Genomic DNA, 16,104 nt, shown 5'->3' with positions numbered 1-16,104 from the left:
TTGTGGCTTGATTCTGCCCTACACCCAACACAGGCAGCTCTCACAGAGCCAACAGGAGCTGTGCAAACACAGGTATGGAGGTGAAGTCACAGCAGTGACCATAAACCATTCTTTTTCCCCCTCAGATGAGCATTAAAGGGAGCAGTACAGCCCTAACACAGCATCCGTTCATTACTGCCAATGGAGTGCGAATCTCGGTGACTTTGAAAAGAAGAATAGCAAAGAACTCACAGGGAAATTAAAAATGTGAATGCATTTCTGATGTTGGTTTCAGGTTCCCTCCCCCCACCGCACTTCCTGAACATTACTATGCAAGCCTCTGCCACCAGATTTCCAAGATAGCTTCCTGCAATAGACTGGAGGCATATGCCATCAGCACCTGAATATCACTTTGTTGTTAGGGCCCAGCCATATGTTTCCTATTTAAAAAAATTACTTTATATCACAGGAAGCCACTTTTTCTTGCAACAATAGCAGAGGTTCATGTAACCGTTTCACCCATAGAGGGAAAAATAAGGACTAACCACCACCTCCAGCAGCTTCACCAAAGCGTAACCCTTTTTTGTTTCCTCATGTGCAACAAAACTTACCTTCTCATTAATTTATTCAGTGAAATGGTGCTATTGCAACAGTGGGAAGGAGAAGACTTTAGGATGCGAACAACGTGCTGGGGTGGTGGAATGGTTGCTCAGCCTTCCAATATCAAAATAAAACTCAGCTTTACACAAGGATGGGGAAAGCACCATGAAAACTGAGAGCTGACCTCCTGACACACACAGCTTCCACCATCCCCTGACACAGAATACCCAGCATCCTATGGTTACTGCTCATTCAGATCTTTGCTGTGTCTCAGACAGAAAAGGAAGGTGTAAAAAGTTGGAATAAAAAGTGAAGACAAGGAGGAAAGCTTGGAGGGCTCAATAGTTCCACCTTTTCAAGGCATTGTAATGGTGATGGGTGTAGCTTCACAAAGAGGGAGGGTTCAGAGTTACAAACTCTGTGCTGTGTGAGAAGCAAACCTGTTGCTCAGTTAGAGCTGGGAGTTGTCAGAGCATCCCCAGGCAGACACAGCAGAGCGCTGGCAGTGGTTCGTCATCAAACAGATGCTGTCAAAACACAGAGCTGAACTGGAGTTGAAACTCACGATATTTTGTGGGGGGGTGGAATGAAAATACGTGACAAACTCTGCCTTGTTCTGAATGTAAGAGCTTCAGGGTTTATACCCCAACCTACATGAAGAACGGAGTGCTGCTCAGAGCATAAAACTCAGACACACATGGCCTGCAGTTCCACCTCACACCTCTGAAATCCCCACAGGTTCAGAGCAGACACGACACAGCCCTCCCCGCAGAGCTTTGGCCGAGCTCCTCTCAAGATATTTTGATGTTTCCACTCCCAGCTGAAACCGCGCAACTCCCAAACGTCTGAAAAATCAGCAAACAAATACAGAGGGTTAAAAACAATCACACTGATCTGCCAAGTGGATGTTTTGGATGAGGGTTCTGGTTGGCGCTGGGTGTGCAGGGAGAGGCTCGAGCTGCCATCTGCGTCGGAGACGGTAATGGGATGTGATGGGAGCGCAGCCACCGCACGCGAGGAGCCTCTCCTGCACTGCTGCTGTTGTCCCCCGGCCTCTGAGAGCCCTGCCTGCATCTGGCAGAGAAGTTGATCAACTTGGGGTAGCTAATCAGGCTGCTGCAATTTCCGGCCCTTTCTTTCCCAGATTCCTCAGATCAAAGTTCAAGTCCCAGAATTATTATTCCCCGAATGCTTAATGAGCTCCAACCGAGGGACACCAAAGGCAAAGCTAAAACACTGACCGTGCACTTCACTGAGTTTGGCCAATGCAGCTAAAAACAAGAGGGTGGGATCCATAGCATGCAAAATCACAACGTACACGTTTGTATTTTAATCCAATTAAGATTCCTACACGCGAGCGGGGATAGCAAAGCGCTTCAGATGCTTTGTAAAGAGACGCCTGCTTTCCTCACTGCTTTCCCCACTTTAAAACTGTGCGAAGGTGGAATTGGCCCCATTGTCAATCATCTGCGAAGAACTCTTTGGGGAGAACAGCAGAGCCCCACAAGCACAAAAGCTTCCTTGAAGACTAAAGTTCAGGATGTTGAAATGCAAAAGTCAGCTTTTGCCAGGAGGCACGATTTCTGAAGCCAGATGATTCCACCTCAGATTAAGTTATTGAAGATCTTTACATGCAGAAACATTTCTTTGTTCTGGCAAACACTCCTCGCGTTTTCTATTCACAAACGTGACCCTTAGGAAAGCCAGCCAAGATTCCTTCGCGTTATCAGGTCAGAATGTTCAGGGCCCAATTATTTTAATAGTTATTAGAAAAAAAAACCCTCTCACAATGGTTCAGCACACCAGTGAGAACAGCATTCAGGGACTTAACAAGTCACTCTAACATCTGGCATGTTCTTTCGGGAAGACTAAACACACCGAGAGCCTTGCTGCAAAAGTCAATGGAAAGGAATGATAATTGCTCATTAGAATGCCTCCTCCACAGGTTATTTTTAACTTCCTCCACTCTTTCTAATCATGGGGCACGTATCAGATGATACTGAAAAGGGTCAGTGCATAGGTTTCTCTCCTCCTAAAACACATTTCCAGCAAAGCCTTTTCACGAGGCTGGGATTCTCAGGGCACGTTGTTGGCACCTGTTTTGTCATTATGCTGCAGGCAGGGGCCCAAAGCAAATGTTCCCCAAGAGCTGTGCCTCACTCAGCCACCAAGCCAGACTGATGGGGCAAAGACGCTAAGCTTAAAAACCTTCTTCTAGTCTATGAAGAAAGAAATACTTCTCCCTCTGCCTTAAGAATACCATGCATGGGAAGAATGAGAGACGCCCAGCACAAAGGTATTGGAAGATATTAGACAGGGAGGACAAGGACAGAGCCCCAGCATCAGTAACCTGATGTCAACAAAGCAATAAAGCTGAAGCCACTAAGTGTCACATGAAGCAGAACTGCTATTCATCTGCTTCTCAAGGAAGAAGAGTTCTGGCTGAATTTCCACCTCACTTTTCATCTCCAGACTGGGATCTGGAGGTTCCTTGTATCCACAAAATCACCGATCATAAAACCATGGATCACCAGAGCACACCCACGAGTGTGCAGAGAAGGCAGCAAGCTGGCATGGGCTGCACAGCACCCCTGAAAGGTCAGACTGCATTACCCAGCAGGGCAGGGATGCCTTCATAGCCCCAGCTGTACACCCTCTGCCTTTCAAGCAGTGCAATGCTAAGGCGGCTCGGCTCAGCCCTGCCTAAATGGGTTCAGATCTTTTCGCTGAACCCATCACCGTAGCATCTGGGCCTTTGTAAGTGACACAAAAACTGTTTGCATGGGTCACCCCACTTCCTCTCAGCATAGTTACATAAAACTGCTTCTTTTTTTTTTATCTTTTTTTTTTTCTTTTTCTTTCTTTTTTTTTTTTTTTTTTAATGGGGTTCAGCAGAGCATTAGGAAAAAGGGGAGATTCTTTGTGACCGAACATCAAAGACTGCACACAAGGAATCTCGTTCTGAAGCCTCTCACCAGGAAAAGCCAAACGAATGAAAAGCTCCCATCAGACAGACAGCAGACAGCAAAGGCAGCGGACCTAGAGGCACAGGGAAAGCCTAAATCCAATAGTTTGCAGCCAAGACTCAGGAGGCTGTGTTCTTATTTAAAGCTCTTTTAAAACAGCATAAAGCTGCTTGAAGAGGAACTGAAGGACGTGCTCGAAAGGGGCTGTAATTTGTTTGTTTATCTGTCTGTTTTTAATAAAGAAACCGCAGAGCCTACTGGAGAATGAGTTTCACTTCTGTCACTGTCCCAGCCATTCTCTTTAAAGCAGTGAGACCACATCAATAGCAGCCAGAGCTCCCCAGGAATGGGCCCTGGAGCTCGGCTGCGAGCCCTGAGCCTCTGGGGAGGCAGTGGCTGGAGCTGCTGGAATGCAAATCCCCATCAGCAGCCAGACATGACCCCTTGCAGGCAATCCCTCCTGCACCAACCTGCCCGGACCACCCTGGAAGGATACTTTGCAGGCTGAGGAGCTGCAAGCAGGCACAGAGGGCTTTTCAGCCCCAATATGCAGAGTGGAGCTGTGATCGGTGCTGGCAGCCCTGCCCAGCTCGTACCCCCACCCATCAGCTGTATGGGGAAAGCCTGAAGCTCCCAGGGTGGCTCTTACCCAGCCACCCCACCAGGGTGCCATTGCCCAGCTCTGCACTGCTCCCACCCGGCAGCGTTTCTTCCCCGTTGGCTAAAAACCTCCTTCCAGGAACAAATTCCTCATTAGCACCGGGTTTCGCCGAACGCAGAGGTAAAGCGGACAACAAAGCATGCAGAAGAGCCCAAGACGAATTAACCCTCCCCTCTGGGTCAAGTTTTCCTCCAAGGCCGTGCCGCCTTCTTGCTGCCACTTGCACAGTGCAACACTGACCTCGTGTGGCTGCTGCTCCTCTGGCACGACCCGGAGCGGAGCAGGAGCATCTCTTCCACTCACCAAGTGATTATTTGGGTTTCCTGGGCAAAATGGGCTGAAAAACCCCACTCTGTGCACAGCCCTCTGCTTTTGCTTTGCATTAGAGGCTCCCAGAACTAAAGTCCTACTCAAAAACCATTGGGTAATGCCAGCCTCGGCCACCTTTTGGATACTACCCTGAATGCTCAGTGCCCCTGGAGCCACTCAGACCCCAGGTAGCACAGTGTGACTGTCCACAGAGCCTCCTGTCTCCAGATATCACAAGCAACCTTTTGTTCCTATTCAAATACTTGAGGATTCTCTTTAAAAATAAAGAAAGCCTGGCATTAGAAGACTTCATACTGAATAGCAGCAACTCACCACCTGTAAAGACAAACAGCTGTGCCCAAGGTGGCAATGGGAAACCAGCAGGGGCTGTGCTTCAGACAGCAAAGTTAAACCCATTTGATTGCTCTAGGTGACGCCCAAACCTGATGGGGTGCTGCAGATCAGAGCTGGAGCTGAGCAGATATATCCTTGGCTGATAGTGGTAGCTTGCCATAGCAAAAGGCCACTTCCTCTGCTGTACCAGCGAGAAGCAAGAGGAACCAGGGGCTGCTGCCCTTGCCAGAAGCTGTTAATCAGTTGCTTTTTTGCCCCTGCACAGAGCAGTGGCTCCTGCTGAGCTGAGAATTACAAACCTACATTTCCACTCCCCGCCTACCCCTTATTTTGAACACGAGGTTTTAAATGATGCATAACCCTTCCGGGCCTTCTGCTTGGGCACAGAAACTTTCCCACTCTGAGGGAATTCAAAAGTAGGTTAAACATACTTGTCACTCCAGAAAGTTCCTTAAAGCAGATGCAAGAGACTTTTTTTGGTCACTTCTCATTAGAGTTTGGTGCCAAGATGCCCTGCAAAAGCCAGAGGTGTGAGATCACAGCTGAAACACAGTGGCAATGGCAGGTCATCCTCCTCCATGTGTTTCATGGGCTGGTTCTCCACCAGCTGTCAGCCCTTCCAAAATGTGAAGCCATAAAAGTCATGTGTGACATTAAACTGACAATACCTGAATGCTGGATCCTTAACTGAGCGCACTGTAGGTCCGTCACCCCCAAAGAAAGCAAATGCAATACCAATATCCAGATATGAAGCAACCCGAAGTACAAATATCACATTGCCACATGGGGCATCTGCTCTGCCAGCTCCACATTACTTAAAGGCAAGGTAGAAGCACTTAGATTCTTCCTTAAACCCTCTTCCCAACACACAGTATACATGTCATCGATACACAATTAACTGCATGTGTGCAATGACGGAGACACTGGCAGAAGAAATGTACATCTAAAGGAAAAGAAAAGCAAAGAGACATGCCGTGACATGTTATCATTAGGGAGTCATAATTTCCTTCCTGTAGTCATACAACAGCTGTCACTAACATCTTGAACACAGACCATGTATTAAAATACCATAGCAAATGCCTTTTCAGGCAAAAGAAAGAGAGGGCATGTTAACTGGGTGAATAGCAGGAAGAATATTTTGACAGCTTGAATGCATTAACCTCCCCGTAGAACGCCCACAACCTTTGCTAGAACTTGGCTTGGTAGACATCTTTGGTGTGCTGGGTGAGCAGAGGGGGACTCAGCAGCTCCAGAGGCCCCAGGGGCTGCTCTTGGAAGGCAGGGGACACACATGGACCTTGGGCATCTCTGGGGAGCATCCCTTTAGCTCCATGCTCCCAGATGGACACTGAGCTTGGATGCAGAAGGACCAAAGTGGAGATAGAAGGAACGGTGCCACAGGTTGACCTTGTATATGGGGACATCTCCTCCAGCCTTGCCTTTGGAAGCAGGGAAGGCATTCTCTCACCTCCCAGCATCTGTTAACCAACACAGAAGTCCCACCAAAGATGCTACAGCTGGTGTTTCAAAACAGAAGGAATTCAACCTAAGCAATTGGATTTGTGGTGGCTTCTGTCTTGTACCCGTGCCTTCTAAGAAAGCTGCACATCACCAGCTTCACCAGAAATCCATCTTCTCTCAGCAGTAACATCATCCAACACATTTTAACAACACATTTTCCTCACACGGTTTTGGTCTCCAAACATTCCCATGGTAGGGATGTGTTGGAGGTTTGCCATCAGTGCTTTCTCCAAGGCACTGGTTATTAAAGCCTTCAGAGCATCGTTTGCAAGAACGTTAGTTCTCCTTACAAGGCAGACTGTGACAATTCATCAGTCTCGGGCGAAGATAATTAACCAACACCCAGAGCCATTTTTGCAAATACAAAGCCTGGATGGAACGAACCAAAGCAAGGAGAATAAAAATAATTAAAGAAATAAAAGCCATGACGGAGCTGTTGGCACTTGCCAACTCCTCTTGATTAAACTTATTTTCACCTCCAGGTGCATACACAGGATGAGTTTTGTTAATTAAACCTGCCAGTCAACTCATTATGCATTCAATTAAAAAGCCCGATGCCTTGATTTTATGCAGCTGGCGGGTGTGCGGTGACAGACTCACAGGCCTGTGTTGTTAGAGTGCATAAGTTCGAATGGGAAAGGGAGAAGAGATGCTCCAAAATATGGCAGAGTGTGATATTTGCTAATTGGGCATCCTCGTGGTGTTTATTCTCTATTTCTTTTCCTAGTTCTGTAGTGGATGGGGCTGTTTATCAGACACACAGCCTGGCTGCGCTCAGCAAAACTCGATGCAGAAAGTGGAAGAGCGCGTTCATCTCATTTGGAAACCCACATGGATGCTCAGAATATTCATGATAGACGCTGGCAAGGTTAAGAGACTACGAGAGTGGCACCTAGATGCCATGGTGATGAATGCTGCGTGAATAGATTAGACAGAGGCCCTGAAGCCTTTATAAAATTGTGGGGTTTTAATTTAGATGAAAGATAGCCTTTCTTCTTAAGGCATCATGCTGAGTCGCGGATGTGGATGCCGCCCTTGGCTCTGCCTCACACTCCTTTGCACGACCTTGAATCAATCCCAGAGGTCCGCCCTTTTAAGGTACCTACAGATGGATCTTCCATAAGCAGCTCCTCATCCCTCCACACAGAACCAAAAGCTCTCCCAGCTCTCCCAGCTATTTGCATTCACCTCCCGGAGAGCACACAATATTGCTTGTTATGTACTGCAAGCAAACCTGTTACAATGGCTCTCCCATCTCGGATCGAGGCGGAATGAAAGCCTCTAACGTTTGTGACAGAAGAATCTGAGGCTGTGTGCAACAGTTCTGCAGTTGCCTCACACTGACATTTATTTGTAAGTCTGCTTCACGCTGGCCACAAATATGAGTAATGACCCACAACAGAGCTGACCCATCTGTTGTGCTCTGCAGCAGAGAATTTGTTTCCTTTCCAGTTTCTGTTGTTTCCTTCAAGTCTGCAGGCTTTCAGCAGAGCTTCTTGCACAGGTAGTTGGTTTGCTTGTGTTATATGCACCCAAAATGTGGGGTATCTGGTTTGTGTTCCCAGATGGAGGCCAGGAGATTACTTCTGCTCAAATCTGGTTCCTGGGAGACATGGGATGTCTGAAGCATCAGCATCCAAGGAGAGCTAAAGACAAGGTGCAGGCACATGGAGACCCTGCTCTCAGGCTCCCAGTTCCAGCCCAAGGGAGAGTTTTCTTTGCAGGTCAGGGGTGTTTAGCCAGGTTGGCTTCACCCTCTGTCTCAGAGTGTGCTCCATTCTTTGTGATAATCTGGGAAATTTATTCAGGGTATGCATAGAGGTGATGGGTGCCCCATCCTTGGAGACACTGAGGGTCAGGCAGGACGGGGCTCTGAGCGCCTGATGGAGCTGTGGGTTTCCCTGATCATTGCAAGGAGTGGGACCAGACGGCCCTTAAGAGTCCCTTCCAACCCAAACCATTCTGTGATTCTATAACAGCAAGGCTTCAGGACACCTGCAACATCACTGCTTTCCTCTGGTGGTTTTTTCTCTGCAGTGCTTTATGACTGTGGCTTTCCATGCCTTCACTGCAGCTCTGCAGCTTGTTACTGGATATTCTGCAACTGATGGGGAATGGACCAGATGTTCCATGGGTCTCTCTGACTACACCTCAGTTCTTGAGTTGGCTGTAAATGTGAGGAACTGAACTTTGACCAGAGAGGTCCCGCGAGTCTTGTATGTTTTATCAGACCATGAAACTGAGAGGGCTTTGTTATTACTATTGTGAGCTGCTTTGCTATCTGGTTTCGTGCTCCCTGCAAATGCTGGAAGCAACGGCTCAGATTCACCAGGATGTCTCCGGACACAAAGATGCACCAAATACTTGGCAAATCCCCATGGATATCTGTAGCAACCTAAATCCCATTGTCCACCAACATACGAGAATTGGTCTTTTCCTGGCTCCAGCTTGATGCAAATCAACTGTCAAGCCTCTGTTCCCTTGCTGTTTTTTTTTGCTGTTAGCAGCTGTGTCCCTTGCAAAACTAGCAAGCAATTAGTGGTTGGCAGTAGCTATTGCAGCTGGCCTGGATTTTTTATTTCAACTTTCACTGAGATATAGTAGTTTGTGAGGAGGAAGAACAGATTGTGAAGGTTGTTGGGTCAGCATGGACCATAGTCTGAGAGAGACACCCAGCCCTGTCCAGCCAAATACCTTTGGGACTGTCTCTTATGTGGATATGTCATGCTTGGGTTCCAATGTCTTTTCTGACTCAGACTAGAACCTTCCAGATGACAGATGAGAGTCTTCCCTGTTGGGTCAGCAGCTGCTCTGCCCAAGGAGTCTCATTTCCCTACAAAGGTTTCCTAAGAATCATGGCTCAGCCTCACACCTGGATGAAAGAAAGTGATCAAACTCCAGCTTTTTTAAGCAACCTGTCATCCTCGAATTCCAGCCAACCCTCGATGTTGATTATCTTCTCCGGTAGATGATGGTTTGCAATTCCACCCACGTGTGAACAGTTTATAAACAGATCCTAAAAACACAGAGAGCCTGCAGCTGCTGCTAAGCAATCCTTATATAGTACCCAAATTCCAGTGCAGGAAGGTAGCTGGGTTTGTATGGAGGGTATTTGGAGTGTCTCTTATCAAAGAGTTGCTGCCCCATGACTGGTATCACCAGAACAATTTGCTTGGTCCCTTCCCTAAAGCAAAATGCTCTTGTGACCTCAAAGAAAATTCAGAATGAATATAAAATAAAAATAACAGTCCAAGAGAAGCTGGAAGGCCTTTTTTTCCATCCCATAAGTGTAATTGCTGCCGTCTTCTAATCACATTCATTTGCAAGGATAAAATAGAAAAAGTAAATTACTGGTCTACAACTAATTGCTTTCTTCCTCTGACCTAGAAAATCATAATAATAGTTTGCATTGCTACGGCTCTTTCTATCTGGGGTTCTCAAAGCACTTTACAATGGCTTGTTAATCATTGCTCTCAGACCCCTGCAAGTTCAGTAACCAAAGTACAGTTCCTTTGACATGCCTAGAGATGCACAAACCCCATATGGGACATATGGGTACGGAGGAAATCTGACAGAGTCGCTCTCACTGAGCAATCAACCACACTCCCAAATGGAAACAAACCCAACGAGTGCAGCAGCACAGCAGAGATTTGTCCCCTGTCCATGCTGGGGACTCTACACAGTCCATGAGAGACGTATTGCAAGGCTGCTTTGCAAGAGTCCTTGTAAAACACAGCTCTTCTCTCTGTCCTGCTCATCTCCTTCATGCTGCTCTTGCTGTCTGCTCTATGGGCCACAAAGTTGTTTGCAACACGAGTTTTATGTCACTGCTGCAATGAATGGGCTGCACTATGGTTACACACTCAGTGTGTTACATGCCCAAGAAGCCTTTGGAGAGCTGGAAATTGAGAAAAGGATCAGAGAAGGGAAAAGCAGGACATGGCCAGGGCCTGTGTGTAAATTGTTCTCATCCTCTAAAGACCTAATGCTGTCATTTCAGTTCCCTGTTCCTTTAGGTAATGACTGAAAATGCCATCCTTAGCGTGGGTCATTGTCAGCAAATTACTGCTTTCTAAAGATGAAGAGGCAATGACTTAAGAAGCAAGGAAAGATTAACATAACCAGAACAAATTCTGAGTTACTGCACTTTATAATGCTAAGCCCACATTCCTCTAGCTCCTTCCTTCTTGTATTACCCTCATGGTGAATCACATCCAATACTTAATCAGATTTAAAGTATGCCTGAAAGAAGACAATCTGTTTTAGCATGCTAGAGTAAATCGAATAATAATTGTCCCCTTCTTACCACGCTGACTTTGTATCCAAGAATTACAACGTTTTACAGGTATTACATTAGGACTCAGTGTCTGTGAGGTAGGAATATTCCCACTTAAAGGAATCAGGAGACAAATGGTGAAGGACAAACATTGCCTGGTAGGAAACATGCCCCATCTGCAAAGTGCTGCCAGTGTTGGCTGAACCAGGAGCTTCGGTTCTGCTCATAGGAAGATCTCCAGGCCTTGCAGTTCATGTTACCTCTGGGGTCCTTAACACATTTTTGGAAGCAAAGCCGTGCCCCTTTTGGCTGCCTCTATGGAACCACCCTCAGCTGCTCATCCCTAAGTTGGTAGCACAAACCGAGCTCTGGCCCAGCAGCTAAATGCATTAACAGCATTTCTTGCAAGAAATATCCTTCTCCCTAAAGAGGTCTGAGAACGATTCTCCCTCCTGGCAGATGGCACATCTTGGCACTGCCACAGCCTGGCTCTGCCAGAGGTTTTCTGGAGCTCAGGACCATTGTGAGCCTCACAAAGAAGTTTGGCAGCAGTCAGTGACACTGAAAGATGGGAAAGAGCCTTCGAGTCTTGGATGTCGGTTCTGTAATGGTGATGGGGAAAAAAGCAAAGCAAAACAAAAGGATTTGGAGATCAGATGGGATATTGCAGACACTATATTCATTTCCAGCATCACTAAGAAAGCCGGGTTAACTTTGTGTCAGAGCTTAAATACGAGTATTGCTCATAAACAGCCAGGAGGCAGACTTACAACCAGGGGCTGGGAACTGCAGTAGGTAAGTAGGACGGTGGAATTAAAACCATTAGCACAGAATCCAGACTCAATACACTGTGTACCCACTAGATGGGGCAAAAAGCTACGTTCTGCCTCCTCTGATTCACCAAAGCCATCGCTGTGTCCCTATGGATGCAGAGAGTGACTGCTCCAGAGGAACATATGGCCAACAGGTGACTGTATCTCCCCATGGAGGCTGATAAACTTCAGCAGAACAACTGAAGATACAATTAGGAGATATTTCCATACGATATTCAGTGCTTGAAGTCTCCTTCAGCACAATAACATCAGGGAAGCTGTTCGTAGCTCCCATGTCTGCCTTCCCTATGGTGTCAGATCCAGAGCTGAGGAGGAAGGCAGACAATCTGCCTGTGTGTGTTACAAGGATGTCTCATCTTGTGCTCCCCATCTGTTGCAACTGTGTGTTTCAGTTGTTGGGTTTTTCAGATTCGTCCAAAGAGAACTCAAATATTGAGCAGAATGCAATGAAATCATGCAGAAATAAAGCAGAAATAAAACATACGTGCCACCCTTTCAAAACACCTCTATGGGCATTTTGGCAGGGCTGAGGTGAACCTCTGAGCAAAGAGCTCAGGCAGCCAGACTGGGAAGAAGAGCATCAGTCGTGCTGACACTGAGCAGCTCTGCCCTTCTTATCCATCCTGGTGAGAAATAGTTCACTGCACTCACTGTGGTTTTGGGGCTTTTGGTGCCACATGATTGTTCTTTAAAGCAAAAAATTAGGAAAACCTGCTAGAATACAACTGCTGATAGAAAACCTCATTGCTTCCATCTCTTGCCTACAATAAGCAGGGGGTACATGAGCACACGTCAGCCTTAAAGCTCTGGGACCAAACCCTGGCTCTGCAGTATTGCCTATGAGCTGTTCAGCTCCCCAGTGCAAAAGGATGGGTGGATCTTTGCTCTCCTGGGAGGAATCAGCCCTCACATGGGCTTTGATTTCAGAAGCAAGACAAAATGTTGCTGTCTCAGGGCAGCTTCTCTCCATGTGGCCTCAGCCATATGGTACACAAGCTGGCCAGCATCCTACTGCTGTGCTCTGAGTATGAAAATAGGGCTCCTGCCTTGAGGAAAAAAATGAACACCAGAGGGAAGTGCAGCACCAAAATGCAGCCTGCTACGAGCAATGTTCATCTCAAAGGCCTGTGCTGTAAAAGAGAGTCTTCCCATGGCTGTGCCTTCTCCCCTTCCCCTTGCACAGATGCCTGGACCCATTAAAGGTCTCACTGCCTTTCTGTGGCTTCAAGGCTGCCCTTTCAGTGGGCACGAGGCACCTGGGCAGCCACAGCCTCCAACAACTTCAGCAAATGAAGCCCTCAGTTAAATGCAGTTGGGCCTCGTGGTTTAACAAAAGTACAGTTGTAATTATCCGTACATTTCCTTGCCTAAATGCAAGGAACAATCTAATATCTCTTGTCAGGATGCTCATAAAGGGGAAAAAGAACAGGAGTCAGCATCCAGTAGCTTAGGATCCCACCAGGATTAATAGAGATAAGGAGCTCTTAGAGTGTGCTTTGAACACAGCAACAACAGTTCTCTTTCTTTGTAATTTTGAGGTCATTTTTTGATTGTAAAGAGGATTTCTGCACCAGCAGCCACCCTCAGCGCCTGGGGCTGGGAGCCACTCACAGCCAGGGATCCCAATGGGAAGTAGGAAGCTCAAAGCCTTGGTCCAGACTTCGTGTTCGTTAAAATGAGATGTATACAGTGTAAGAAACGTTCCCCGGAGTCAAACAGAATGAGAAACAGATGGGCAATTATTTGCAAACAGGAACTCTTTTCTTCCCTTGTTTGCCTGCTTTGTTTTGTTTATCCCCCAAAATCCTAACAAGAAACACAAGTAGGATAACACCGCTACTTCCCACGAGCAGGGCTGGAGAAACAAACCCACAGAGCCCTGATAGGGCAGCGCATTAATCCTGCTGTGAGGTGTGGAGGAAGGCAGCCGGCTCCTGATTGCAAGGAGTTACACACAGAGCCACGCAGGGAGGAATTCAGTGTACAAAGAATAGCCCCTGTCTTTAAACCATTCCCATCATGAGGCTTTAAATATGAAACCAATTGCAAACACTTGCAGCCAAAGCAAAGATGTTGGGTTATGTTCACTCACACTGAAATTACACCTTCAAGACCCTCTCTGAGCACAGAAATGTGTCAGTAGTGGATATACACAACGTGTACAACAATCCTCCTCTGTCATACAAACACATGCACTATTAAAGGGCGGTTTGCCAGATAGAATTCTTACCAGAGACATTAAAACTGAAGGCTGCATTACAAACACCTCCCTCAGATTCTCCTTATTTCCACCATCCCTGCTTTATCACCCTTTTTCCCATTTCAATGACCTTCATGGAATCTGATTGGCCGTTTTCATGTTTGCTTGCACGCATTCCATCCTCCACTTGAAGGCCATTGCAGTGCCCAAAGAGAGGAAAGCTAAAACCAAAAACAAGGAGAAAAATGAGCAAAGAAACCACAGTGATCCTTAGAATCACTCTACTGCCTTTAGATCATTGCTATCTGTGAGACAAACCAAACCACCAACCTTGTATCTTTTCCAGTAATTAGAATTAGGAAGACTTCAGGTGATTATAAGCACTCTCCCTTCCTTTCCTTGCCAATATCAAATCAAACAAACACGGGTTGTTTTTTTTTTGCTTGGAGTAATCTGACAAAATCCCCCTTTAATTATACAGGAATGCAGCTAAGCAAATCGTAACCAAATTAATAATGACACCAAAAGAAGAGTCAAACAGAAAGGCCTTTTCAGAAACGCTGCAGATTCTGTTCAACCTCCAGCATATCGACATACTTTACTGTGTGTGGGAGTTGGGGAAATCCCAGCAGCTTTCTATTGTATCTCCTTATTTCTTGGCTTATACCCAAGCAAGTAAATAATCACTGCAATAAACTACATTCATACAAGTGTAGCAGAAACAGACATGAAACCCAACAGATAAGATACTTCAAGATGTTTCTTGTGGGAAGCTCAGAGCCCATTAATGCTTTGCTTGTTCAATGTTTCACCCACCTACAGAGGCCAGGATTGAACAGGGCAGATCATGAGCTGACCATGCTGCCCCAGTGGGGTCTTTACCACTATGGCAGAGTATTGGTGGCTTTAGGTGCCTCTGAAATCCCACCTGTGCTAATGGAGAGCTCCTGTGGGCTCTTTGCACAGCACCACATACATCACTTCCCCATCTGCAAGTCTTCAGGAGGAATTAAAAGGAAGATTTGCTGCACGCAACCATTTGCTCTATCTGTGGAAGAACGAAGGGGGTAAACTTCAGCTTTGCAAGGCCTCAGCTGCTCACTGCCCCTGCTGTCAGTGCAACCCAAGCAAGTCCATCATGCCAAAAGAAGCTGCTGTCCTCCCCTGCACTATTACAGTGAAACCAAAGTGGATTTTATTTGTAATGAGGAAAATACACTCCAAACTTGATGAAAATCCAAGCTGGAAAAGCCAATTCTCCAGTCCCTTAGGGCAGCTTGGCTCCCGCAGGCTGAAGGCCCAGCTGCTCTCTGCTGAAGCCAGCAGTGCTGGGACCCCCCAGAGGCCCAACACATCCCCACACCTCCACCCCCACCCGAGTCCCTGTGCAGATGGATGCCTAGCAAAGCAAGGGGACCACCCTGCAGGACAGAGCCACAGCTATGCACAGCTCCATTACCTAAGGCAGAACACCTGGGGAAAGGTGTTTTAAGCTTTAAGACTGATCTGCTCTCAGGAATGTGGCCCTCCCGCTTCCAGCAGTGCAATGGGACACAAAGCCCAGCAGTCACCAGTGTTGCTGCAAAGCAATGGTGAACTGCAGAGGAAATGGGCTGAAGTTTGCTGCAGTGTCTCAGCTCGGTCAGAAATCTGACTAATAATTTTGCCTCGGTTTTTCATGCTGTTTTGAATCAAGGATAAGGCAGCTGTTCACTTTTCTCAGTGATAAATCACTGTTTCTCGACATTTGGGAACTCCGGAGACAAAATAAGAGGGGGAAAAAAGTGCTTGGGGCGGACTCAATTCTTAATTATTTAATGCTTTCAGATGCTTGGAGCAGTAGGCTGACACCTCTCTGACATGCAGGCAGATAACACGGGGGGTGCCAAAGCGAGATAAGGGGGGAGGCTGTCGCCCTCCTGCAGCTGCAGATGGGCCATGGGGACAATCAGTGTGTGTGAAACGACTTCAGCATGCAAATAACTGCCAGAGGAGGCTGAAGGCTGGGGAACGGTGATCTTGCTGTGCCCTTCACTGTGCAGCTTTTACTCAGCGTTTCTCTTCTCTAGGGACAGGCAAAGGGAAGGCACAGCCATTCCTTGCTGCTTCTCCCTCCTGTCCCAGTGCAGATGGGAGAGAGCTGGGCCATGGTTCTCAGATGGCACTGAGCTCCTGGGAGGGAAGCTGAGAAGGAAAGCAAAGCCTCTGCTCCGCTTCCTGCTGTTGTGCTGTTTATTGCAGTGCATTGTTGGGGAATGGACCTTCTGCCATGTGCTCACATGGAGCATCAGGCTGGAAGGACAGTGAAATTTGGCTCAGATTCCTTAGGGCCTGATCTCCTCCTATGGAAACACATAGCAGCACGCCCACACACTGCCCAGCATGCTATTCCTATACCCCCTCCA

This window comes from Coturnix japonica, chromosome 24, assembly GCF_001577835.2.
Source record: "Coturnix japonica isolate 7356 chromosome 24, Coturnix japonica 2.1, whole genome shotgun sequence".
Taxonomy (NCBI): Eukaryota; Metazoa; Chordata; class Aves; order Galliformes; family Phasianidae; genus Coturnix; species Coturnix japonica.
Note: the sequence above shows the minus strand (reverse complement) of the source record.